This window comes from Rhinichthys klamathensis, unplaced genomic scaffold (genome assembly GCF_029890125.1).
Source record: "Rhinichthys klamathensis goyatoka isolate OS25496 unplaced genomic scaffold, OSU_Roscu_1.1 h1tg000461l_1, whole genome shotgun sequence".
NCBI classification, from domain to species: domain Eukaryota; kingdom Metazoa; phylum Chordata; class Actinopteri; order Cypriniformes; family Leuciscidae; genus Rhinichthys; species Rhinichthys klamathensis.
The window spans coordinates 2,069,161-2,095,380 of record NW_026606950.1 but is presented as its reverse complement, the minus strand read 5'-3'; the positions used below and the strand labels follow the sequence as shown (position 1 = coordinate 2,095,380).

General features: G+C 38.5%; 1 protein-coding gene across 1 annotated transcript in view; it reads right to left on the bottom strand.

The window, feature by feature from the left end:
* The window catches only part of LOC130071807 (receptor-type tyrosine-protein phosphatase gamma-like), a 199,478-nt gene that overhangs the window by 100,477 nt on the left and 72,781 nt on the right, over positions 1 to 26,220 (bottom strand). The gene's annotated exons all lie outside the window — the stretch shown is intronic.

Sequence of the window (26,220 nt, the reverse complement as noted above, 5' to 3'; positions counted from 1 at the left end):
CTTTGGGAGTTTGTGTTAGCGTCCTCGATCCCCATAGTTCTGTGGAAGGAGAGTGCAGTCAGAAAAGAAGTACAGTTATTCTGATAGAACGTCTCTGTCTTGAAATAAATGCAGAATAACCAATGCGGAGTGCTCTGATTAGATCATTTATACTTCCAGCTGCTCCGTGAGCCGATCAATAGCGTCGGTATTCGGCAAGAGAGATTGAACAATAATTTCCCCTCGGATTTTCAATTATAGACTGCTAAACATCTGCAATAAAGCAGCCGGTTCCGGGCGGGGGAGCGATCCATCACGGGACAGTCGCAGGAGAGATGGGAAAGAGAGATAATACTGGCACCGAACTCGTCACAGAAAAGCACGTCTCTCTGTCAACTTAAAATATTCCTCTGTTTCTGGATATCACCTCTCCCCTTATCTCGATCGCCCCCCTTCTCACTAGATACAGTTCTGCGGAGTCTATCCGTCTTCTTTTGTAGTATCGGGCCATTTTTGTTTCTTCCGTCCTCAACTCCATTGCTGGCTTCTGCCTCCATGTCACTAATTCCCGTCCTCATTTTGCCGTTTTTTAATTCCGAACACTGTAAACTCCAGAGCGCCACAGCTCGTCCGCAGGGCACATATTAAACTCGCTCGGAGCTAATAAGTCTGCAGAATGTGTGTTCTGTGGGAAAAGTAATCAGCCTGCCATCTACACAGGAGGCCCTGGTTGTGTTTTTTGGGAAACTGACAATGTGTGCTTTAGAGTTCTTTTCGCAGCCGAAATGTTTCTCACGACCTGGTTTTAATTGCGCTGGCCATTTCGATGAAGTATTGTTTAATAATGGAGGGATACAACACTGAGCGTTTAATGATCAATGGATGCTGCATGTGTGTGTGAGAGAGATCACATTCTCACTAACCTTGTGTTTGACATGGAAAAAAGAAAACTTTAATTTACAGTTTGTCACGTTCTCACTAGCCTTGCATTTGACATGAAATAAACATAGATGCTTTTATCCAAAGTGACTTTGATTGCGTTTAATGTGCACATTCTATCAGTTCATGCATCCTCTGGGAATATGCCAGTGTTTTATTTATAATTTATAAGGTTGTCGAAATCATCTGTATTGGACTATTAGTGTACAGTAGGTTGATATTTCTGGTGTCCATGCTACTGCCAAGAATATAGCTCTCGAATTTCGGCCTTTTATAGTAAAATGCTTGATCTATAGGCTATACCTCATTAAATAAACCCTTTTTTTAGCATATAATCACAGTACTTTACAATCTCCCCATAGAAGTGCATTATTGTAAATGCGCTATCACTGCAGTAAAACATCAAGTTTAGACATGCTGTTCATAGATTTTATTCTTTGCCACAAATCCGCCACAAAAAAAAGATACTCAAAGGAACAGAGAAATATCTTTAAAAGACAGTAACAATTCAGTCACGGCCTGTACTAAACTTTGAAAGAATAGACACATCTTCTGTTACAATATACTCAAAAGAACATACAGCCGATGAAATGTTAGACAAAGTAAAATCAAAATGTCATTTTTGCTTTCTTGTTCTTTGCATTTGTGCTGTTTATGGTCTTACTGTGCATGATAAATCAGAGCATGTTATTAGATAGATCAACAGACGGACAGAGTCCATTACAATCATTCCACAATAAACCACTGTAATCACTAAAATCCATGGGTCATATCTGACTGGTCCTCCACCAACTGAACCCTGAAAGGCTGTCCATTTGGTCCTGAGCGTGTCAGGATAGTTTCTAGAAACCGACCAGAGCCTCCATCTGACCCGTAGCCCTCAGGTCGGGCTGAATTTGAGTGTGATCAGGGTGCAGAAACTCCTAATTCCTTCATGGATTTGCCGGGTGAGATTACGCTAATTTGATCCACATGTTCAGTGCTAGTGTGCGCATGAGAGATAATCCCAAATCCGCTGCGCACAAATGGGTCATTAACAGAGCCAAACATCTGCTAAATGAAACTACCTGTGTGCGGCTGCGCGTGTGATAACTGTGCGCGAGAAGCTGCGAGTGTGTTAGCATTAGCCTAGCATGCTAACGTGCACACGAGACTAAATGCTGCCGGAGTAAAAGTGTGTTTATGTGTGTGTGGTCTGTTTTTAAGTCCCAAACACAAAATCCACACCCATTTATTTCCAGCTCTGGCGTCTCCCTCGAGTCAGGCCCATCTGAGGCACATTGATTAATTAAAGGTGAGTGATTCCTCATCTTTAAGAGCTTTAATTACACCGGGGAGATCGCGCAAGGACAGGAGGGTCGCCGCCACATTGCTGCAGTTCATCATGCCGCCTTGGGGCCGACGTCAAGCCCCCCCCCCACCCTCCGGCCTACACTACGCACGTGTACCTCCACACAAACATGCTGTTTATGCTATTCGTCAGCAGTTAAAGCATCATCTGTTCCTGCCACTGCACTCTCGAGAGAGTTTTCCTCTGTGATAATCTTGACCTATCCTGTGACATCAAATACAATAGCCCCTTTCACACAGATAAACTACAGGCAAATTACCATTCATTACCAAAAATTACCGATCATGTGTAACAAGGACTTTTTCAACGATATACAGGTAAATCGGTTCTGGCAATTTTACAGTATAAAGAAAATTAGCGGTAAATTACCGGTATGATGCTGTGTGAGCAAAGATGACGATAGAACGCAGGCGAATGAAGACAGTGACGCAGATAATTACCGATGACTGACATCACAGAATTTACCAGTGTTTTGGTGCTGATGTGTGAATGATCTCTTAACAGTAAAGAGCCAGAACACTGTTGCTTGTGTGAAAAGCATATTTGTGAATTTACCAGAATTCTGGTAATTGTACAGTGATTTACTGGGATTACTGTGTGGAAAGGGCTAATGCCTGTTAGCTTTGAAGCTAACCTACATGCTAGTGTACTCCTAAACATTGGCTAAACTCACTTTTACCAGATGTTACGTATACCATAGATATCCATAATAAAGGCTAGATGTCTCGTCCGCGCTGCTGGCCAATGGAGGTCGACGTCCGCACCTGGCGGCCATCTTGTCACAGGCTGCTCGCTCACTCGTAACATTGTGTTTTAATGGTGCATGTACTTTTTAAATAACCATAACTTGCTAAATTTTCTAACGATTTTCAAACGGTTTGGTTTGTTATAAACGTCAGAGATGTAGTTATGATACTGCACACTTATGAAAAATAAGTGTATCAATAAATAATCATCCAGAATTATAGCCACGTTAATAACGTTTGTAAGAAACCAAACCGTTTGAAAATCCATCAAGATTTCAGCAAGATAAGAGTATTTGTGTTCTCACCATACATCAGCACCACAGAGCCCGCCAGAAAGCTTGCCTGTGACAAGATGGCCGCCGGTGATGACGATAGAGACTCTGCCGTAAGACATCTAGCCTTTATTATGGATATGTATGACGTATACTTTCTGCGACAACAGAGCTAAAATATTGACGACTCATCTTGCACCACACATATTTTTGTCCAATCAAATGCTGTCTAGAATGAGCACGTCCCTCCCTCGGTAACACTGGCTACCAACTATAGGCAGTAGCAAATCATGGTCCCTCGCTGTGATGTAACTCAATCCTAAAAAACGTCCTGTTTCATAGGTACAGAGCACCTTGGGAAACATGGTAATGGACAAAAGAATATGCAAACATTTTGCAAGAGCGTATATACTTTAGGAGCAGACACAAAGTTTCTCAGGGGAGCGCAAAAGTTTTGCCAGTGAATGCAAAAGTTGAATTGAAATATAGTTTTTCCTCCCATCTATATTTCCCACCATGTCCCTTAAGGGGCTCCGTACATAGGAAATACTTCAATGCACGGAAGAAGTGTCAAGAATTTGTTTGTTTATTTTTGCATGTTTCAAATTACAATTAATCTATTTGACTGCTGTCAAAATGTTTTATTAATATTGCTACATTAATAATATAATATAATAAAATTAGCGTCTAGACACTTAAATCTGATATTACAGATCTGGTTTAATCAAGTACAACTCAAAAGTGGCAACAAAGAAAAATGGCAGAGGGATTTGGTTATTGTTCTGAATGTTCCAGAATAAAAGCACTAAAAGAACGAGAGAAAGTTACGGTAGTCGTATATAAAAACGGGTCGGGGGAGATTGAGAGCGCTGATAATGAAGTGCTTGTGTTGTGTGGAGGTGAGTGGATTCAGATCTGCTCCGGCTCGGCCCGGGATCCCAGCTGTCAGTTGCCACGGTGACAAGACCACCAGCCCGCTCTTGCTGACAGTGACACCACGGGCCACCGAAGGGCCAGCTGGGCTCGTGTCGATCTGACAGGAGCTCTGCTATCCTGACAGGCCCTGACAGCCCGCACTCTCTCTCACTCTGCTTTCCTCTTTCTCTCATCCCTGCTTTCTCTCACTCTTTCGCTCTGCTTGGAGGGATGATACAGCGTTTTTTTTTCATCTTTCGCACTATGTGCCCACACCTCTATTTTAATGGGGAGTGTAGCGCCTCTCCTCTATATTCCAGGCACTTTTCTCCTCACGCACACACTTATACAAACACATGAAATCCGAGTTGTCAAGAGTTGGACGACTCTCCCATGAGACCGCAAAGCCAGACTTCTCCTAATGATTGCTTTGTTTTCCACAGTTTGCCTACTTAACTCAGGTTGCCAATAAAGCTGATTTGGAAATAAAAGGGTGAATGTCACAAAAAATCAAGACCAGGTCCTATTTCATGTCAGTTTCAAAGGAATTTTGCCCAGACGGATGGAGGTGTGTGAAAGCAGTGAATTACCAGTCCGGTCATTAGATGATACTGAAGATGAAGCCGGGTAAAGTTCTGAAAGGGCAAATACATAAATAAATCAACGGAAAGCATGACCTTGGCCTCTTCCCATGAGATATTTGTCTCTATGAGATGTTTTATTAATGCATTACTATGTGTTTTGGCTGTAAAAGAAAATTATGCCTCATTTCCGAATTTCATTTGGATATCTCAATACAGTTTCGGCCTTTGTTTGCAGAATGTAGTTTTTGGATTAAACTTAAACATGTCAGTGTCATAATTATAATCATAAGATAAAAAAGAAATTATAATTTGCTTAAAGAAAATTGAGCCTATTTTTAGGACTATTATGATTTTTTTTCTTTCTGTTGATATATATATGACTAACTACTTTGTTCCATGATTTGGGAAAAAGAGGTATAATACATGCAGCAAATATTACCATTATGTGTAAATGTTTCACAATTAATAATAATATGTATACGCTATAGTACATAATATGTCACTTTTGATGCAAACAAAGATTAAACCAATTTATTACATATTGAATTCCTCACCGGTTCATTGAGAAAATTGCGGGGGAAAGCATCTCTGTCAGCGCACACATGATGCTACTGTTCAGGGGTGTTTTTTAAAGCTAAAGACAGATTCATAAAAAAGGCAGAGAAAATCCAGGCGTCGGACTCCTTTTCATCAATCACCTCCTTCAAAGCCTGGAATAACAACACCTGTCGATACAATATTTAGTTACGTGATCACAAACCTCTAATTTATTTACATCCATAATATATTTACTTTTTCATCCGACGGCGTAATAAATTGCAGGTGGCCGACGGAGTGATTCGATGATTTAGAGCTCAATTCGAGGACCAGAATTGGTTTCCGGCAAGCTAATACATCAGAGGAAGGAATTAAAAGGTGTGGCGGGTGAGCGCTGAACCTGGCTGTCCGTGTGCTAGCGTTACCAGCGCAGCGGCACATCACTCATGCCAACCGGCCACCCAGGGCACAGACGGATGGAGGTGTGTGAAAGCAGTAAATTACCAGTCCGGTCATTAGATGATACTGAAGATGAAGCCCGGTAAAGTTCTGAAAGGGCAAATAAAATAAATAAATCACTAGAAAGCATGACCTTGGCCTCTTCCCATGAGACACTTGTCTCTATGAGATGTTTTATTAATGCATTTACTATGTGTTTTGGCTGTAAAATTGAACGTAGACTTTACGAACGCTGTTAGATGAGGCAATCGTATCGTGCTGTGAACATGAGGCTACGTTCTCCTCTTTGTGTCCTGAGACACACATTCACGGTTGTTGATGTCCGGGCCCGTGTGACTGATGGTTCTCGTGGCTCTCATCATGGCTGTCATTGGCCTCTAGGCAGGGTGATAAATTCTGGCCAGTGGTGGGGCAGCAGAGAGCGGGTCGGACTGATCGTTCGCAATCAGCGGCTCAGCGTGGAGCTCCAGTCAGAACAAATGGCTCTGACGCGCTCTCGACCTCCGGGTCACCCTGTCTAATGAACTTCCCACCGTACACTGAGAGGTCGCAGCCTCAGGTGTGAAGGTCATGATCCATGGATCTTTTCTACGACAGGTGAATGTAACGTTGGACAGATTGTCACACTTCGGCACCCAAAGGGAACAATCACAACCTTTACTAACGCCAGGACTGGCTGATAGTTGCCGCAGCGGTTCAAGATGAACAAAAACTCTTTTATTTCTTGGCTTGGCAACCCATCTTAATCTCTGTTTTGTCATCATTTTTGAGTGAAACATTATTTTGTGAGGAAATACTGGAAATTTGGTTGAGAAAAGTCAAGTAGCAAAATGGTCAAGGATAATTTACTTTAATTTGAAGGGAAAATAGTCCAAAATAAAAGAGTGGACAATAATTTGATAGACACTAAAAACTTTATTATAATGTTAAAATAAATATGATAATTGAATTTTATTTTTTTAAATAATGTGAAAAATCAAGTGTTGTATTTATCATGAAATATATGATATACTGTATGGTCCTGTGAAATGCTGTAAAATGTCTCAATTAGTTTTGTTTTTTTAATCAACTTCAATATGCAACTTCAGAGGTCAAATGGTGTTACTTATGACTACAGATTTAAAATTGATATTGTTCAACATTTTAACACAAAAGGCACCGAATCCCTAGCCTGGTCCTTCCAGACTCTCGTACACATTTCATTTGTTCAGAGAGTCTGGCCACTCTCCATTGACAAGCGTTAACTTCCTTGAAGGCGGGAACTCTGTTGAAGTTTAAAACTATTGGATCTGCCCATAACCAATCGCTAACGTTTGGTCGTGACGTATGTCTACAACTCAAACTAGCGCACCTCAACGTCATCGTTCTCAGACACTCCCTCTGCTCGCTGATTGGACCGGTATGTATCGGAGAAAATCCAAGAATATACAGCAAACCCAGACAGAGTACTGAAGGAAAATGAAAATTGAATCCCAGGAATAACCCAAAAAGGCGCAGAAAACTGTCATAAAAAATCAATAATTCCTTTCAAATAACATGTACAGATCAACCATTATTCATATTAGGACCAAGAACAAGTATTACAAAAAAGCCTATTTATTTAGTTCTGTCTTGTTATGAATGATTTATAGTTGCATGTTATTCCAAATTGGTTCAAAATATTACGTAAAGCAATAAAAGTTATTTTTTTGCCATCTTGCATTTGGACTGGTAATACGTACTGCCCACTTTTAGTTTTCACAATCCAATCAAATCCAGATGGACATAAATAAAGCCCGGTCCTAAATCTGTTCTCGTTGAATATCCTATATTTCACTCCAACAAATGACACATCATGGAAATAAAATGTTTTGTGATTGTCAATTCACGTTGACTTAAGACCTAACAGTAATGCTGCGTTCACGCCATGTCGTAATTACAGTAATTACCATGATTACTAGATGACAACCTACTCTGAGCTGTTCACATCCTTGGACTTGGAATAATACGTTTCCATGGCAACCATAAATGGAAAAATTAAGTAATCTGAGTAATCAATGGACAAAGCCACAACACAACAAGTAACAGTCGTTATGCAAATGTAGGTATTATTAACGATGAACATATGGTTTATTTAGCATAGTTACTCAACTCAGCAGATTTCTAAAAAAAAATGCTGTTGACAATTGAAATCAACACCCAAACAATTTTGTGACTATTTGCTAGATGTCTGCTCTGTGTGTGTGTGTGTTGTGCTTGTACATAGCTGTGTAAATAGGAGACACAATTAAGTGGCTCGGGCCAATCAGACCACGCACCAAAACACTCTTTAGCCTGTTCGCAATAGTATACACACTGTTATACACTCATGATGGGGGAGGAGAGAGAGTGAGCAAGCCGGACATTTGTAGAATGACTATAGAAAGAGAGATGCCTGACATATTACCAAAGAGGAAAAAGTCAGAGGAATATCATTGGAAAAAGAAGGGTTACGATCAGGCAAGAGCTTTAAGACCCGCATTCATATTATAAAAGCTTTCCAGCGCTGGAGAGAACTTAGAGAGTGGGAATAAGGCTTGAAAACGGATGCAATGGTTGCTTTGTTTCTTCTCAATACAAGAGAAGCATTGCTGTTTCACAGAACCAAGATATGCCATTGTAGTTGAAGCTGGTTCATCCACACTTGTATAACCCCCTCAGGGCCGTCTTGAGATCAGGGGAGTGAGGTTTAACTGCATAGCTCTCACTAGCTGGCTTACGAAATTTTCTTATGTGTTTTTTTGTCATTCAGTGGCTCTGAATTGTCAAAACACCTCTCAAAATGCTTCTTAGAGTTGCGAAAAATGCAGAAAATCAAACCCGATCTGAATTTTTTTATGACGAACGAACGTTTCGCAAGGCAGTGTGTAAATGTGATTGACACAACTCGAGGTCGTATTGATTTGCGAACGTGCGAAAATGTTGCTCTCTCTGTGTAAGGACCTTTACACTTGCGCCAGCTGCTAGTCATAGTGTTTTCTTTATTGTGGGGGCGGAGCAATGAAGGGACGGGTGTGTTTGTTTGGGTATCGATTTCAAATATATATCTCTGAAAAAACGTTGTCTTTCGTTTATTTTCAAATTATTCTTTGATTATGAAAACATTAACAAGTCAGTTATAGTAATTATTAAACATATATTGTGAAATATATGTTAAACATGTTGAGTGTTTTGACATCCAGTAGTGTTGCAGCTGTCAAGTCGTAGCTCACAGAAAATTATGAGTTTACAAGTTGTAATTACGACAGGGCATAAACATACCTTATCAATGGTCAGATTGAATTTCATGTTGACTTATAAAAAGAAGTGGCAAAAAGCATGATTTCTTTTTAATTAATAATTTTATAGAAAAATATTGGGACAAAAGAGGCATAATCAGATTTCCCACATGAACACCACAAGTCCATATTAGAGCATTTGCACCAACCCTTCTGTGACACACACACACACATTTAGGCATTTTAATTCTTTAAAGAAAGGGTACCGTACATACAATGCCACTGTGCCTTCAAATCATAATAAGTACAAGGACATTAATGGACTACCTGTCTGAAAGGAGAAGCGAGGTGAAAGGTAGAGTGGAGCTAAAGACAGACCCTGATGTGAGAGGGCAAACAAGCACCGAAGGCTTCTTTGTCGCTGAAATATGTTGCAATTAAAATAATGGAGTTTGGTTCACACGCTCACCCTGTTATTCTCCAAAACTCATTCACTCACACAGACACATGTGAAGAAATCAAGGGCATTGTGCACTGGCGTCGAGCTGTGGTGTTCTCCTTGATGATGGCACTGCTTAGCTCCTCAGTGGAACTATTAAATTCCCTACCTACAAACACACACACACACACATTCACAGAGGAGACTACAGGGCAGCCACACAAGACACAATAATTGCTACCGAAAATAGATTTGAAGAGTTTTATCAGATTCCAGCGGGGCTGCGGAAAGGACATTTTATCAGTCATCGTAGAAGCCTTGTGGCCTATTCCGAATGGCGTTCTGACAAAGACATTAAAAACCCTGTTAGCATGACACACTACACCGGAGGTTTTCAATTATCTAAAAAAAGGCATTATTATCTGTGGTGTTTTCCAAGATAAGCATTATCATTATTACTGCTTATATTTAGCGGCTTAAACAATTAAGCAATTGCGCCGAATCATATAAAGGGACCAGAATATCACAGTTCAATGTGAAATCCTCTTCGAAACCTGTTTTACTATATCTTAATGTGTTTCAGAGTAAATAAAACAAATAAAGGAAATAATAAAATGTAGCCTATGTATATTTTTAATAACACAAACTGACAAATCTTTCAGATGACAAGGATAATATACGATCAATTAAGTAAATAAGTCAAAATCTAGTTTCTACTATTGAACAATATTTGATAACTTTTCCACCTTCTTTCCCTAATCAATATTAATACATTAATATTAACAAAAAATAATAGATCAATATTAAAACATGCATTCTTGTAAAAAATCTTTCCCCAGTTGCAGACGAGTAATTACTTGCCAACCTCAAATATTGGATTTTTTAAACGCACACAAAGTTTTGTATGAATCAAGCATTTAGATTAATAACGCTCACAAGAAGCTGAGAGCGAGAGAGCGAGAGAGCGAGAGAGAGAGATGGATGGATGGCGGAGAGAGGAATGCTGGGTCTTTATCACTCAGGGCCGGCGTCTCTGTTTACTCCGCTGTCTTTCCCTTCCCACGCCACATCCCTCACCCCTGATGTACAACAATACAAGGAAATATTTAGCCGCGATGATCTCAGCGAAAATGAATTAATATTTCATGCGTGATGGAGCCTTTTAATATTTCAAGAGCAATTAATAAAGCAGCATATCACTCGCCTCCCAGAGAAAATGGCCACAGTTGAATGTCAGTCGTAGATGAATGAGAATTTGCGTGCATTTCTGCAAAATAATGTCGCCATTGGCTCTCGTCCTTGCTTGCACAGTACGGATATCTTCTTGTCCTTAAACACTTATCTAACCTCAGCTGCTCGACTTTGTATGTACCTGGAGACTGTCTGCTACATTTTCAAATTGCATTACTCAGAAGAATCGGTCACAAGATTCATGAAAAAGGGTAGAGCTGAACTGAAGGGTAATGTTTCATTGCAAATGAAAATGGCATGAATGTGAATGCAGACGTTTCTCTATCTCACATCCGGAAAGCAGCCTATATGAGACACAATGTTTGTGGTTTCTCATTACCACTTTTTCTAGAACCATTACTTTTTTTTTTACACCAGCATGGTGAGGTGCTAGAGCTGGTGCCACATCTTGCCCCAATCCACAGCTTTCCACCAAAGTAAAGATGGTCCTGAGCAACAAAAAGCCAGTTGTGTTGTTGGCGTTTGGCTCTCGTGCAAGGTGAAACGCTGCTGGATCCGAGAGACATTCTGAGAATGTGGTGAAAAACACTATTTTGGAAGAAAATAGCTGAACTTTTTGTTATGCTGAGGCTCATTTGACAACTATGCATTCTGGCTAATATTTTCAAACTAACTTTTTTTGCATAATCTGACAAAATTCCAGCTTTAAATCACGCAAAACAAAAGTAGACTTAGTAGTAGAAGGTTTTCTTCACATATTAAATCTTATATTTAATCCCAAGCTCACTGTCGTTTCCTTGGATAAACATGATACACTAACATTTGGAGAAGAAAAAAGGTATTAGGACAAAGGCTTCAGGACTGAGGGTGAAATTTGGAAAAAAAAAGTAAAAAAATAATAATATCTATATCATATATAACAATTTCTATTTCATATAAATGCTATTTTTAAAGTTCTCGAAGAAGAAGATGTTTTTAATCAAATCAATTCCATTTTGGTGAGCAAAAGAGACTTCTTTAAAAACATGAAAACAATTTGCATATAATTTTAAATGTAAATCATTTATATTTGTATAATGGATTTTCATAGTTTAAGATTGAAAATCTGGGTAAAACAATAATCATCTATACTAAAGTAGCAAAATACATTACTGCAGCATATAAAAAAGGCTTACAAGTCCATTTTAATGATCTTTATATAACAAAAAGAATTGACCGGACCCATAAAATGACCGGAAATTAAAGAAACAAACAGGTACAAGTGTCTGACCACACACACACACACACACACACACACACACACACACACACGTTAGAATATGTCATGGTGTGGCACATATCCTGTGAGAGAATCAAGTTCTCTATCTATATGTGTGTGTGTGTGTGTGTGTGTGTGTGTGTGTGTGTGTGTGTGTGTGTGTGTGTGTGTGTGTGTGTGTGTGTGTGTGTGTGTGTGTGTGTGTGTGTCTGTCCAGGAGGGCATGGCAAACAGAAACAAGCTCTTCTCTTCTGTGAGTCATTACCTCTCCCAGCCAGAGCTCATTTTCCACATGGCCCTGGTGTCAAATGCCTTCAAGCCATTGACCAAACTGGTTTTATCTCTATCTTTCTCCTCATGCATCTCACGACAGAAGTACAAGACCTCCATGATTCAGATGCTTAAAATTTATACAGAATTAATGCCAATGAAATGAAGAAGGGCAGCAGGGGAGCTCGACACAGTCCTCTGTTAGTGCTCATGAGTGGACAAGGACGATCGGAAAGTCCTCACGTGTGGCCACAGATGCAATTCATCACAGGATTCTGCCGACAACTCCCAGAAACATCCTTCAAGGGCCATCTCGTGTGGAACCCTGAGCACCCATAATGCCCTGAAGAGATGACTGTACATGCACGGAGCTGCTGGTGAATAATGGAGAAGTGCAAATACACACACTCACAAACTCCCATGAGTGCTGTTCGTCTAAATGGTTATTAATATTCAAAAAGGTGCAAACTAACTAATACATAAAAACTGTGGGGGAAATAAAATATTAATAATAATAAAACATATATATATACACTACCGTTCAAAAGTTTGGGGTCAGTGAGAATTTTATTTTTATTTTTTGGAGGACAGAAATCAATACTTTTATTTATCAAGGACATTAAAGACATTTATAATGTTACAAAAGATTCTATTTCAAACAAACGCCGTTCTTTTGAACTTCCTATTCATCAAAGAATCCAAAAAAAAAAAAAAAACTGTACAACTGACAGACCAACAACTGTTTCAACATTGATAATAATAATAAATGTTTCTTGAGCATCAAATCCTCATATTATACTGATTTGTGAAGGATCATGTGACACTGAAGACACTGACACTGGTGATGCTGAAAATTCAGCTTTGATCACAGGAATAAATTACACTTTACTATATATTCACACAGAAAACAGCTGATTTACACTGGAATAATATTTAATACTATAACTGATTTTTGTTGTATTTTTAACCAAATAAGTGCAGCCATGGTTAGCAGAAGAGAATTATTTTAAAAGTATTTAAAATCGTACCGACCCCAAACTTTTGAACGGTAGTGTATATATATATATAGGCCTATACATGAAGTGATACATGAAGACTGAAGCAATGGCTGCTGAAAATTACAGCTTTGCCATCAAATAAATAAACCAGGCTACCTTTTAAAATATATTCAAATAAAAAAAAAATTCAAATCGTAAAAGTATCTCACAATATTACTGTTTTTAGAGTATTTTTGATAAAATAAATGTAGCCTTGGTGATCATAAGACACTTCTTTCATTAAGAAATCTGACCTTTGCCCAGTAGCCTACTGTGTTAACATTTAAATAAATAAATGCAATGTTTAAAAACTGGCCAGGCAAATATTTTGAGCAATTGAATATCATGTAATTGAATAGCATACTTATTTTACTCTTACACTTCCAATAATCAAGAATAAATCGCATATTTACAAATGATATAGTTTTCTGAACATTCTAAAAAAACAACAAAAAAAAGCAAACCAAAAGTTATCAATTTGATATACATATTTGTGGCATCAACACCGAAGCAGCTGCTTCACATTATATAACACTTATCATTTTATATAATGTGATTCATAAATGTTATATGCAATATACATAAAGTCTGAAATACTGAATCCAGCATCTCTACCGGTTGACACACGCGCCTCACTGTGTGGTAATATCGCATAAACGCTTATGAAATATTGCCACATGTACTCATGCTTTAAATAAACTTTAATCAATTCGAGCTAATCCATTGGCTTGTTTTATAGTAGAGGAGAATATTGCTCGTCCATCCCCAGCCGACACACACAGCAGTTCAGGGACGAACATGCCGGTCCATTCAGTCTTCATCGAGGGACACACACCTCTCCCACATACACTCGTGAGAGCCGTTTACTCTCATTAATGTCGAATTCTTAATCCTCAGCTAAAGAGGCTTCTGATAAATTCTGTGAACAATCTCGTTCTCTTTCCCTCCCTCTATTTTTAGCGCGTTTGGTGCTTTTCTTCATCCCGCTCATTCATCTTTGTTTCCGTCTCCGAGTCATTAAACTGCTCCTCAGCTAACAGTATTTAAAGAAATAACGCGCCCACGCTAAATACACTTAACACCTGTGTTCCTCTAGCTTGAGCAGGATTCCATTACTTTGGAAGTTCAAATATGTTCTTGAGAGAAGTGGAATTGTGGCATGTTGTTGGTGGGCATGTTTTGTGCTTTCGAAACACGCGTAGTGAAGCTTCGAAACCTTTGTGAATCATTTGTTTCGAACCAGTGATTCGGAGTGCATATCACGCTGACAAAGTCATGTGATTTCAGTAAGCGACGCTTCGCTACATCATAACTGTTTCGAAACGTTTAAAAATTTCAATGGTTCGTCACTAGGGGACGATGATCTCTGTGAACCGCTGTCAAACCGGTGTCTATACACTCACCTAAAGGATTATTAGGAACACCTGTTCAATTTCTCATTAACGCAATTATCTAATCAACCAATCACATGGCAGTTGCTTCAATGCATTTAGGGGTGTGGTCCTGGTCAAGACAATCTCCTGAACTCCAAACTGAATGTCAGAATGGGAAAGAAAGGAGATTTAAGCCATTTTGAGCGTGGCATGGTTGTTGGTGCCAGACGGGCCGGTCTGAGTATTTCACAATCTGCTCAGTTACTGGGATTTTCACACACAACCATTTCTAGGGTTTACAAAGAATGGTGTGAAAAGGGAAAAACATCCAGTATGCGGCAGTCCTGTGGGCGAAAATGCCTTGTTGATGCTAGAGGTCAGAGGAGAATGGGCCGACTGATTCAAGCTGATAGAAGAGCAACTTTGACTGAAATAACCACTCGTTACAACCGAGGTATGCAGCAAAGCATTTGTGAAGCCACAACACGCACAACCTTGAGGCGGATGGGCTACAACAGCAGAAGACTCCACCGGGTACCACTCATCTCCACTACAAATAGGAAAAAGAGGCTACAATTTGCCAGAGCTCACCAAAATTGGACAGTTGAAGACTGGAGAAATGTTGCCTGGTCTGATGAGTCTCGATTTCTGTTGAGACATTCAGATGTTAGAGTCAGAATTTGGCGTAAACAGAATGAGAACATGGAACCATCATGCCTTGTTACCACTGTGCAGGCTGGTGGTGGTGGTGTAATGGTGTGGGGGATGTTTTCTTGGCACACTTTAGGCCCCTTAGTGCCAATTGGGCATCGTTTAAATGCCACGGCCTACCTGAGCATTGTTTCTGACCATGTCCATCCCTTTATGGCCACCATGTACCCATCCTCTGATGGCTACTTCCAGCAGGATAATGCCCCATGTCACAAAGCTCGAATCATTTCAAATTGGTTTCTTGAACATGACAATGAGTTCACTGTACTAAAATGGCCCCCACAGTCACCAGATCTCAACCCAATAGAGCATCTTTGGGATGTGGTGGAACGGGAGCTTCGTGCCCTGGATGTGCATCCCACAAATCTCCATCAACTGCAAGATGCTATCCTATCAATATGGGCCAACATTTCTAAAGAATGCTTTCAGCACCTTGTTGAATCAATGCCACGCAGAATTAAGGCAGTTCTGAAGGCGAAAGGGGGTCAAACACAGTATTAGTATGGTGTTCCTAATAATCCTATAGGTGAGTGTATGTTTTTTGCTTGATCTCGGATCAGTTTTATAAAGTTGTAGATATTTTTAATATTTTTAAAATTAAATTGAAGAGTTAATAGTCTCTTATTGGCCTGAGTAACCAAGCTCCTACAATTCAGTAAAATAATACATATTACACAGACACTTCATATTTATTGATATTAGATGACTTGTTAATTGCATTTAATAGATTGCACTTTAATAAAACCTTTGTTATTGGTTTGTAAAAGGTGCACCAACGTGTGGCGTTTCGAGCCATTGATTGATAAATCTGAAAATAGTGTTTTTACATGAACGCTAAATAAATAATCAGGTTGGTGTGCGCGTTTATATATGTCACAAGCTTCAAATCAGATTTAATATTTTGACAGTTTCCTGCTATTGGCACATACTAACCATCCACTTACCATTGCTTCTTTTCTTTGTTTTAAAAAGCAGACTTTATATTTATCTATTTTAGGCCCTAATTAGGAGCGCATGAAGCTAATTATATTTATCAAGCAGTAAAAACACCCCTTCACGAGTCCAAAACAAGGCGGCGGATGACATTGTCCTGCTGCACTTCACAGACGATAAGTGGAAGGAGAATTTTAGATTGACATGACAGTAATTTATGACACAATGTTCAACAACAACAGCTCGTTTCAAGGCGTCATACCTCATTACACCATTATTGCACATGCGCAAAACTTACGGTTTTAATTCTGATCAAGTGTTTACATGTCCTATCAATCAGATTAGAAATGGTTTAAACTACCCCTTATAATTGGCCAATTTATTCTGATTGACGTTGTTACATGTGACTTTTTGGTTCCACTTTATTTTGATGGTCCACTTTAGACATTTATACTAACTACAAGTAACTGTGCAACTACATGTCAACTAACTCTCATTAGAGTATTCTGTAGTAGACTGTTAGGTTATGGTTAAGTGTTAGGGTTTGTGTTAGTAGAATATGTTGACTTACAGTCAGTAGAATATCTGTTAGGGGACCAACAAAATAAAGTCTTAGCAAATATTAAGTAGAGTCTACAAATACTCTAATGACAGTTAGTTGACATGTAGCTGCAAAGTTACTTATAGTTAGTAGAATGAGTAGACTGTGCAACTAGTCAGATTACAAACGGATTATTAGGGTCCATGTAAACGCCAACTACTGAGTCATTTTGATTCAAAGTTGATTCAAAGTTTCAAAAAGTTGTTTTTCTCTCATCACTAATTGCAAGCAAGAATCCCTTGAACTAATGTTCTCACTGTGAACGAATACAGGAATTACTGATTAAATTTGTTCAATCAAGCCAAGACAAGATTATAAATGGCAAAAGAACACATAAACCACAGGAGATGATTGCATGTTTTGTTGTTGTAAAAAATTGTTTAACTTTGGAGATTTCTTCAAATGAAACTCAAATAGCTTGGCTAATATGACGTCCTCGTGCATAGGCCACAGGAGATGAGCCTCAGCTCTGTAAATACTGCAACATTTCCCCTTCACCGCTCTCCTTTTCTCGATCCGTCTTTCTGCTCTCTCCTGAATACTAACACAGCCCTGGGTCTGTTTGCCTAGCACTGACGGAAACAGCAACATGTCGGTGTGTTTCACCAGTCAGGTGTGTGCGTGTAGTGAAGGAGGAGGGTTTGATATTTACATTCCGGATATATCAGCCACTCTGCACTTCCAAACACACAGACCTGGCCTTTAAAACCCAGACGTGGATTCATAACGGAAGACAATGGTGGAAGAGATGAGAGGAAAGGGGGATAGTAAAACAACCAGAACAAACAAATGAGTTGCCAAGCAGTTACACAAATCAGTGAGTGAGTAACAGATTTAGCTTTTTTTTTTTTTAGCATAAGGGAGACATAATTTATGCAAGTATGCAAATGCAGATGTGGGGCCAATGTAGTTATCACTCTTGTGTTCCTCCATCCTCAAGGGGGCGATAGAGTTACCTTCAAATGTGTGCATTTAAACCAGAAATAATTGAGGTAATATGGGGTAATACAGGTAATAATTTAGAAGATTACATTATGTTCTGTTGGCGCAACTTGAGAACATTTATTTGTGTTTCAAATACAAAAAGTGATATGTTTCAGAACACAAAAGCGCGCAAACATGTTTCAGAATGCAAAGATGTTCAAACTTGAGTAGCTAGATGTGTTTTTGTTCACGTATACCGTTCAAAAGTATGGGGTTGTAAAGATTTGATTTTTTTAAAAATAAGTTAGTAAGGCTGTATTTATTTGATCAAAATACAGAAAAATTGCGAAATATTATTACAATATAATTTATACTTAATTATAATCCAAATAACTTTACTGTTTCTGTATAGTTTAAATTGTAAACCTGTGATGGCAAAGCTGAATTTTTATCAGTCACATGATCCAGAAGTCATTCTAATATGCTGATTTTTGTGCCCAAGAAACAGAATATTTTGAATGCTAGAGCACCTCAGTAGAGTATATTTCGCCCTGTGATGAGATTTAAAGCCGGCATGGATGATCCAGCATCCCACACGAACAAACTCTGCTCACAGTTTGACCTGAATGCTTCATCTGAACCGGTTACTTGCCTCCTCCACCACACACACACACACACACACACAGTGCACCTCGGGACGGAGCTCAGATGAAATGTGCCTCTGGGTCAGGGTTCTACAATGGGAGGATAACTCAAACTGCACCATGTCATAATCCATTACAGGACTGTTATTGGCTGTGCCGTAAATTGCACAATAACAGCAGGTCCATGGAGTGACGTGCGGTAGCGTGAGTGCAGGCCTCTCCAGTATGGACTCTCATTTTATTAAAGCAGATCTCCTAATGGATCTCATGTTACTCACTGTTGCCAGATTCAACAGATCAGCACATTCAAACCAAACCTGGTTATTGATTAATATATAAAACCACATCACCCCTCCAACTCATCCCTCGCTTTCTGTAGCAGTTGCTTTCACTGCTAGAATCCCTTTATAAAAGTGTCCCAAAATAAACAGTTGCCGAGTCATTTTTAAAACGGGTGCCTTTTCTATTTTTGGAAGTATTTCCTCGCGGTTACGGTTGTATGCACACTTTGTTAACGCCCTTGCGGAAGGACCCTTATCGAAGGGATTCGGTAGCTCACTTTTGTTTGAAATGACCTTCAGTAGCGTCCTCGTCCCACAGTGCCCTTCATGGGCACAAAACACAATCGAAATTCACCCAGAGAGAAAGAAATGTTACTAGAAAATAAGCCAATGTTAGCATATCATGCAAGACTTAGCACAGTTGAATGAGAGCGAGAAAAAACTCAAAAAATAAATATAATGACCTTGTTTTTAAAGAATTTCTATGTAGCATGTGAAAGAAACAGACGAATAAGAGCCTAGGGAACTTAGACCAAAAATATTTCAGGGAACTTTTTTTTTTTTTTTTTAGAAGAACAGGAGGAAGAGAGAGAAACAGAGGAAATATGCTATGCAAAAGTTAGCATACATAGCAAAGTATGACAGGACGACTACGGTTGAATGGGAGCAAAAAACTCTTTGTGAGATCCTGTTGAAGAAAAAAGTGAGAATTAAAGAAAAAATGAGTGCGAGGGAGAGTGTTTCTCATTAGCATGCTCAGTCAGGTGCGGCTGTGGTCTGGCTCGAGCTCGTCCAGCTGTACTGGGGTCTGCCAGCTCCCTCTGCCTGCAGACCCACCCATAATTACCCGCTTTAAGAGGAGGGAAACGGGGGCATTATGAATTCTTCCCTCCGCCTATCTATCTCATCAATGCGTCTGTCGTCGTCTAATTAGCGGTCTAACTGATGAAAAATACCCCTGTCAAAATAACTCAAAGAATAACAAAAGTTAACGCAGCACGCCATTTACTGCGGCACAGTCTCAAAGCACAAAAGCTGTCAGAGAAGAAAGTTCATTGAAAAAGAAAAAAAGAAAAAAAGGGGGATCAGGCAAACAATGGATTAGGTTTTTGGCGAGTCTCTATTTACATTTGGTTTACTCGGCACCAGTTCGCGGAGAATCAAGAGAGGTAGAGAGATTGGAAATCAGTTGTAAAATGACAAACAATCCCTTTCTTCTCAATAACAAATCAAAACAATCACAATTTCTCAGATTTAAAATGTAAGGCTTGAAATGAAGACATTTTGTTTTATATAAAAGGTACGAAATTCCTGTAATACTTTCCCTGCGTGTGAATATCCGTACTTCCCAACTGTATGGTAGGTGATAAACAGTGTGTGAAAAGAAGTAGTGGACACTTAACTGTACCATGAGGACACAGATGACAAGTTGTTATGTACATCTGGATTTTATTCATACAACACACATCTATACTATAAAGAACATTTTTTTTTCTAATCTAGTACAAACCCAGACAGCATGCGATCTCAGACACAGCTTTTCTGCTATATTTATGATTTGGAAATTTCATTGACACCTATTGATGTGGAGGAGACATCGCAAATAAACGTTTCCAGTTGATCTATCCTATTTACAGACATATTGGTCACACATGATTCACATAATTTATTGCGACAAAAGTGTACAACAATAAGTGTTTATCAAGATGGAAGTGAGTAGTATTCGACAGGTCAAGGCCCGCCGCATGTACAAAAACCTGGCTTTTATTAAAAACACTATTAGTTTCTTTAAAAGTTAATTTGGTAGCGCTTTAGATTACAGCCCTGAAAGTACTGCGTAATTAAAGCAATTTTACAGCATATCCTTCGGTAATTATAGTGTACCTATAATGTACTTACAATATAAGTATAAGGGAACAATATTTTAAGTTTGGGGAATAAAGGGGTAACAACCAGGAGAATTAAAAAATGATTTATACTGTAAGTATTATAGAACTAAGGGGAACTTATTCTACTATTATGATATAACAATCTTACATTTGGGATCAATTTAGTAAGAACATACACTGCGTACCTTTTTGAAATAATGGTGAACCAGTACATACTGTATAGGCTTTATTAATGCATAGATAAGTACCCTGTAATTTTTAAAATGTAATCTTTTTAACAAAAGTGCACTGAAAACGAAAACTATTGCAACTTTTGCTTAAATATTGGGGAAAGATACTCTTGTTTCATGTAGCTTGTTACCCTCTTGTTCATTGTAGTTACAGGGTAACAATAAAAATGCATACACACAATCCAATATCACTGACTCGGAATTATACAAGCACCACTCACCCTATAACCACATGAAACAAGATATATTTCCCAGTATTTAAAAAAATTGCAATAGTCTTAGCTTTTCTTGCCTTGAAACATGTTAGCCCAAATATAAACATCTGCACTTTTGCTATCAAAAAATAAATAAATAAAAGTATAAATGCATAGATATGTACCGTGTAATTTAAAAAAAGCCTATACAGTATGTATTGGTACACAATTATTACAAAAAGGTACGCAGTGTATGTTCTCGCTAAATTGGTCCCAAATGTAAGATTGTTGTATCATAATAGTAGAATAAGTTCCCTTTCGTTATATAATACTTACAGTATAAATTATTTTTTTTATTTCTCCTGGTTGTTACCCCTTTATTCCCCAAACTTTACATATTGTTCCCTTATACTTACATGCAAGTACTTTATAAGTACACTATAATTACCGAAAGTTACTGTAAATTCCTCTTAATTACACAGTACTTTCCGGGCTGTAATCTAAAGCGTTACCGTTAATTTTTTTTATAGCGGGAGATAAGTATCACGCCTTTAAATGTGAACTGTGTAGTACACTTTTAATTATGAGTTTTTTTAAATGTAACATTTTATAGTGGTAGTTACTTGCGTAGTATTCATTTAAATTTGTTACATAACGGTACAAACTGCATTCACACACACACACACACACACACACGCCCCACAGGAAGTACTTTGTCTGTCTGATTAAGTGTAAATAGCAAACATGAGGGTCGACCTGCTGTGCTCTGCACAACATCTGGAGCGGGTCAACATCTGTGTCCAGGTTGCCAACATTGCTAAACAAAAGCTGGCAGCGTTGAGCTCAGAGCTAATAGAGGATGATGGGAAGGGGGTAGATGATGATGATGAAGGCCTGCGGAGAGGTGAACAGAAGATCTGGGAGACCCACAAGATGCACTGTCTGTTAACAAACAATCGTTCAAACAGAGATTTGACTACGAATGTCACATGGAAAAACGAAGCTAATTTGAAGTATAGGCAATTTCAACTGTTTTTGTCCATAATAAAAGTGAAAGTTGACTTTCATTGTATGGACACAATTATTACGGTAACACTTTACTTGAAGGGGTGTGCATAAGACTAACATGACACCTTCATAATCATGACATGACATATGTTATGAATATGAAGGAAGTTGTATGCATGTTTGTGACAACTGTCATTAAGTGTCATTCGCTCAATTATGACATTTTGAATGCAAATCTGACATTGTTTGAGATGTCTTTGTTATGACACCTTGACATAAACCAATACATCATAACCTGTCAGTGTCTTTGTCATGACAACTTGACATTACTAAGACAACACAACCTGTCATAAACATGACATAGCAGATTAATGATCAAACTTAAGAAGCTTTATTAGTTAACATTACATTAAACTGTCAGGTGGTTGGTGTTGACATTGGCTGTCATGAAGCCATTATAACTGTTTAATGGCAAATTCAATTTGAGGTCACGAAAAATATTCATGACACAGTTATAATGGCCTTATGACAGCCAATGTCAAAACCAACCACATGACAGTTTAACTTAATTTAATGTCAAGTTCTCATGACAAAGACACTGACAGGTTATGATGTTATGGTTTATGTCAAGGTGTCATAACAAAGACATCTCAAACAATGTCATATTTGCATTCAAAATGTCATTATTGAGCGAAAGACACTTTGACAGTTGTCATAAACATGCATAAACCCTACTTCATATTCATGACATATGTCATGTCATGGTTATGAAGGTGTCATGTCAGTCTTATGTACACCCCTTCAAGTAAAGTGTTACCATTATTACTTTTTAAAAAAATATATTTTGTTCCGTAGAACAATGAAATGCATTTCGGTTCGGAAGGACATGAAGGCGAGTGAATAACAGAATTACAATTTTTGCACAAACAGCTCCTTTAAGAGTAAATTCACTGCTCGAAATATCTATGCACTAAACTTATGCAAGCAAATCGTGAGATGTGAAAGCATTGACCAATCGATGGCCTTTTTAACAATCAGAAGTGGCACAGCAGAGGTACCATATCCAATTCCGTCTCCATACCGCCTTCTATAGAGTTTCGTAGCTGTAAGCTGTCATTCAAAGGTGGCATCTGGGGATGAAATTACCTTATGTGGGTTGTCATGAAAAGAAAGGAGCCTTACATTTTCCGTCCTTTAAATTAAAACCTATTAATGGAAGCACTGCTGATAACACAAAGGATTTCAAATGAATATCCATCGAACAGACTGAGGTTAGCAGGCAGAGATCATAACGCTATACTGCAGCCCTGCATTATACATTTGATAAGCGTCTGTCAAGAACGGTCATACAGAAAATGCGTTTCGGGGTGTGGCACACGGTTCCTGGAAGGCGATATTGATCTTCTTACAAGGTTTTTGATACTATGCTTAACCAGAGAGCAGCTTCTCCAAGTTCATTAATCATTCAGTGATGCTTGTTTTGTTTACAATCCAAATCTAGCACATTTTTTGTGAGAGGCTTTTCAATTTAGATGCCTTAAAGATAATAGTGCCTCACTGCCAACGTGCGACTGCTTAAGTGCTTTAAATTACAATGCATAATGTATCTCGAAACAGATCTTACATGGTTTTTGGACTGGATTTCAACATCGCTCACCACTGCGCTATTGAAATATCAAATAAATGTAAATCTGCCGGTTTGTTTAACAGCAAATTATTGATGTTGAGATTATTACACAATACTTCACCATGATAGTGTTTGGCAATGTATAATCAATAAAAGCTTTATAAATGATCCAATTCTAAAGAAATATGGTGACTTTCACTACGTTTTTGTTATAGATGCCAGAAAAACAATGACAAAGCCCCATCCACAAAGAAACTCCACTGGACCACAATAACAGTGAAGATATGCCTTGAGGTGTTCTGTTAACACCAATTCCACATTGAAATATGTGAAAAACTAACGATATTTAAGTGTAATCTGCCCAAGCTAAATTTGGCCCAGTGGGCCCTGTAGCCCAGAGAAGTCGTCAGACATGTTATTAGGGGTTTTGTTTGATCAAGCATAATTTCCAGGACTCTTTAGGGAGCAATAAATAAACTGATAATGGAGCTTGATGCAAAAACGGTAAGGGCTTTGTAACTGGGCAAACCGAGAATGATGACTAACCGGAGGGTACGAGCACGGCAGCTTTACAAGGCGCTCTCAGAGTAAAGCCACTCGGCAGGACGACGAGCCGCTCTCAGAGTGAGGATCATCTGCCGAGTTCATTAAATCTGCCTGCAGGACAAAGTCATCTGTGCTCGTCAACAACATTCAGCTCACAAGAAGCGATAGGTGTTCAGCGACCAAAGGAATTCAGGGCAGTATGTGCTTGAAAACCACCAGAAAACACGTGTGGAGATATATAAATAGCTACGGGTGAGTGTAAACATGCACTTTACGATATCACACACGATGCAATCACAGTTTTTGAGGCTTAACACTCTAGGACCCTTGATGTGCGTAAGAAACCCACAGGCAGATTTGACTCAAGAACACATGCTGACTCTGTCTACAGTTGCATTGATTTGTGTTTATAAAAAAAAAAACATTGCCATTAGCAAAACAGGGATTTGTAAGATCGTCTGAACTAGGGATATCAAAAATGCCAGTACTTCTGTACCAAGTCGATATGAGAAAAAAAATTGTGATACTGGTATTTATTCAGTATCAAGAATACAGACTCAATTTAGTACCAATGAATAAATGTTGGTATTGTGACAGCCCTGGTCTGAACTAATTTGTGACAGTGTCTATGATAAAGAATTTTTTTTAAAAAAAATCTAAACTTTCATATGGTTTTGGGGAAAAGAAATATATTTTGTTTGTATACACATCTTAATCATTATTTAAAAAATGTTTTTAAATACATTTACCGTTGTAAAAAGTTATTGTTGTAATCATTTTTAAATATCATTACATCACAAGTCACACTATATGACATTTTAAACTAGCCTTGCATTGTAATTAAAAAGGAAAATTTATCAAATAGACTTACCAACCTTGACACATAATCATGAGGGCCTGCAGTCAAGCCCCCCATAAAAATGAATTTTAATAAAGAAATTGAAAACATTCTCGTCATAGAAGAGGTGTATTCAAGTCACCATATGTATGAAATTATTTTTAATTCCTTTTCTGAATAATCAATAATCAAAATCAATTGATAGGAACAAAAAATGAGTGGCATGTCCTTGACTCAAATGCCACTGTAGGAGGTTTTCGGTACTCTTAAGGTAATCATTTGTAATTGTTGTCTATTTATAAATTATCTAGTTTCCTCATAATGTGGCATCATGTTCTATCCTTTTCACCAGGTTACTGATTAAAACTTACTTGCTAATTAGAATGTACTAATTGCCTGTACTTGTGACAGACTTGCTGTTTTGCCATCCATGCCTGACTAAAAATAGCACGCGCTTTCTCCCTTTCTCCGCACACAGGCTGATGCCGGAGACATCTCACGACACAGCGGGCAAACTACACAGCAACTCTAGGCGAAGCCACAGATGCCCCAGTGACCCACCCCATCAAACCCCTGACCGAAGCGCACGGAGCATCTCCAGTCTCTGAACAGCAGGGGTTGATGGGAATAATGCAAAGCTTTTAACATAAGCCTACAGTTATGGACTAAGCAAGAAGGGTATATAGTAAGACTCATTCAACAAAAAAATTCATAGCAACAACCAAAAAGTAAGTAAATAAAAAAGATTATTAATTACAAAAAAAAAAAATAGCCAAACTATTGCTCCTATTTTTCAGTAGCACGACCAAAGCTCAGTGTAGCTTTTCCAGTAACAAGCCAATTTTTCCAAGAATGAAAGGTACAGTGCAAGATTCTCACTGTTTTTGTTTTTAAGAAAGCTCATCGTTTTCTTGTGGTGTTTTTAGTAACTACGTGTAATTACACACGCTTTCAAAAGGGCGGCTACTTTAAATCACGAGTAGCTTACAGCTTAGCAAGCTACAGTACTACATTTGCTTCTCTTCCCACAATGCCAACATCTAGACATCCAAACGTGTGCACTAGAGAGTGATGACAAATGTCAGCCCGCAGGAAGTATTTAAATGTAAGACTGTGTAATTATCACTTGAAAATAGATGTATAAAAACACTAAAACATCAAGATCCTTTGACTGAAGGCATCTTTGATGTGATAATATATGCATACAC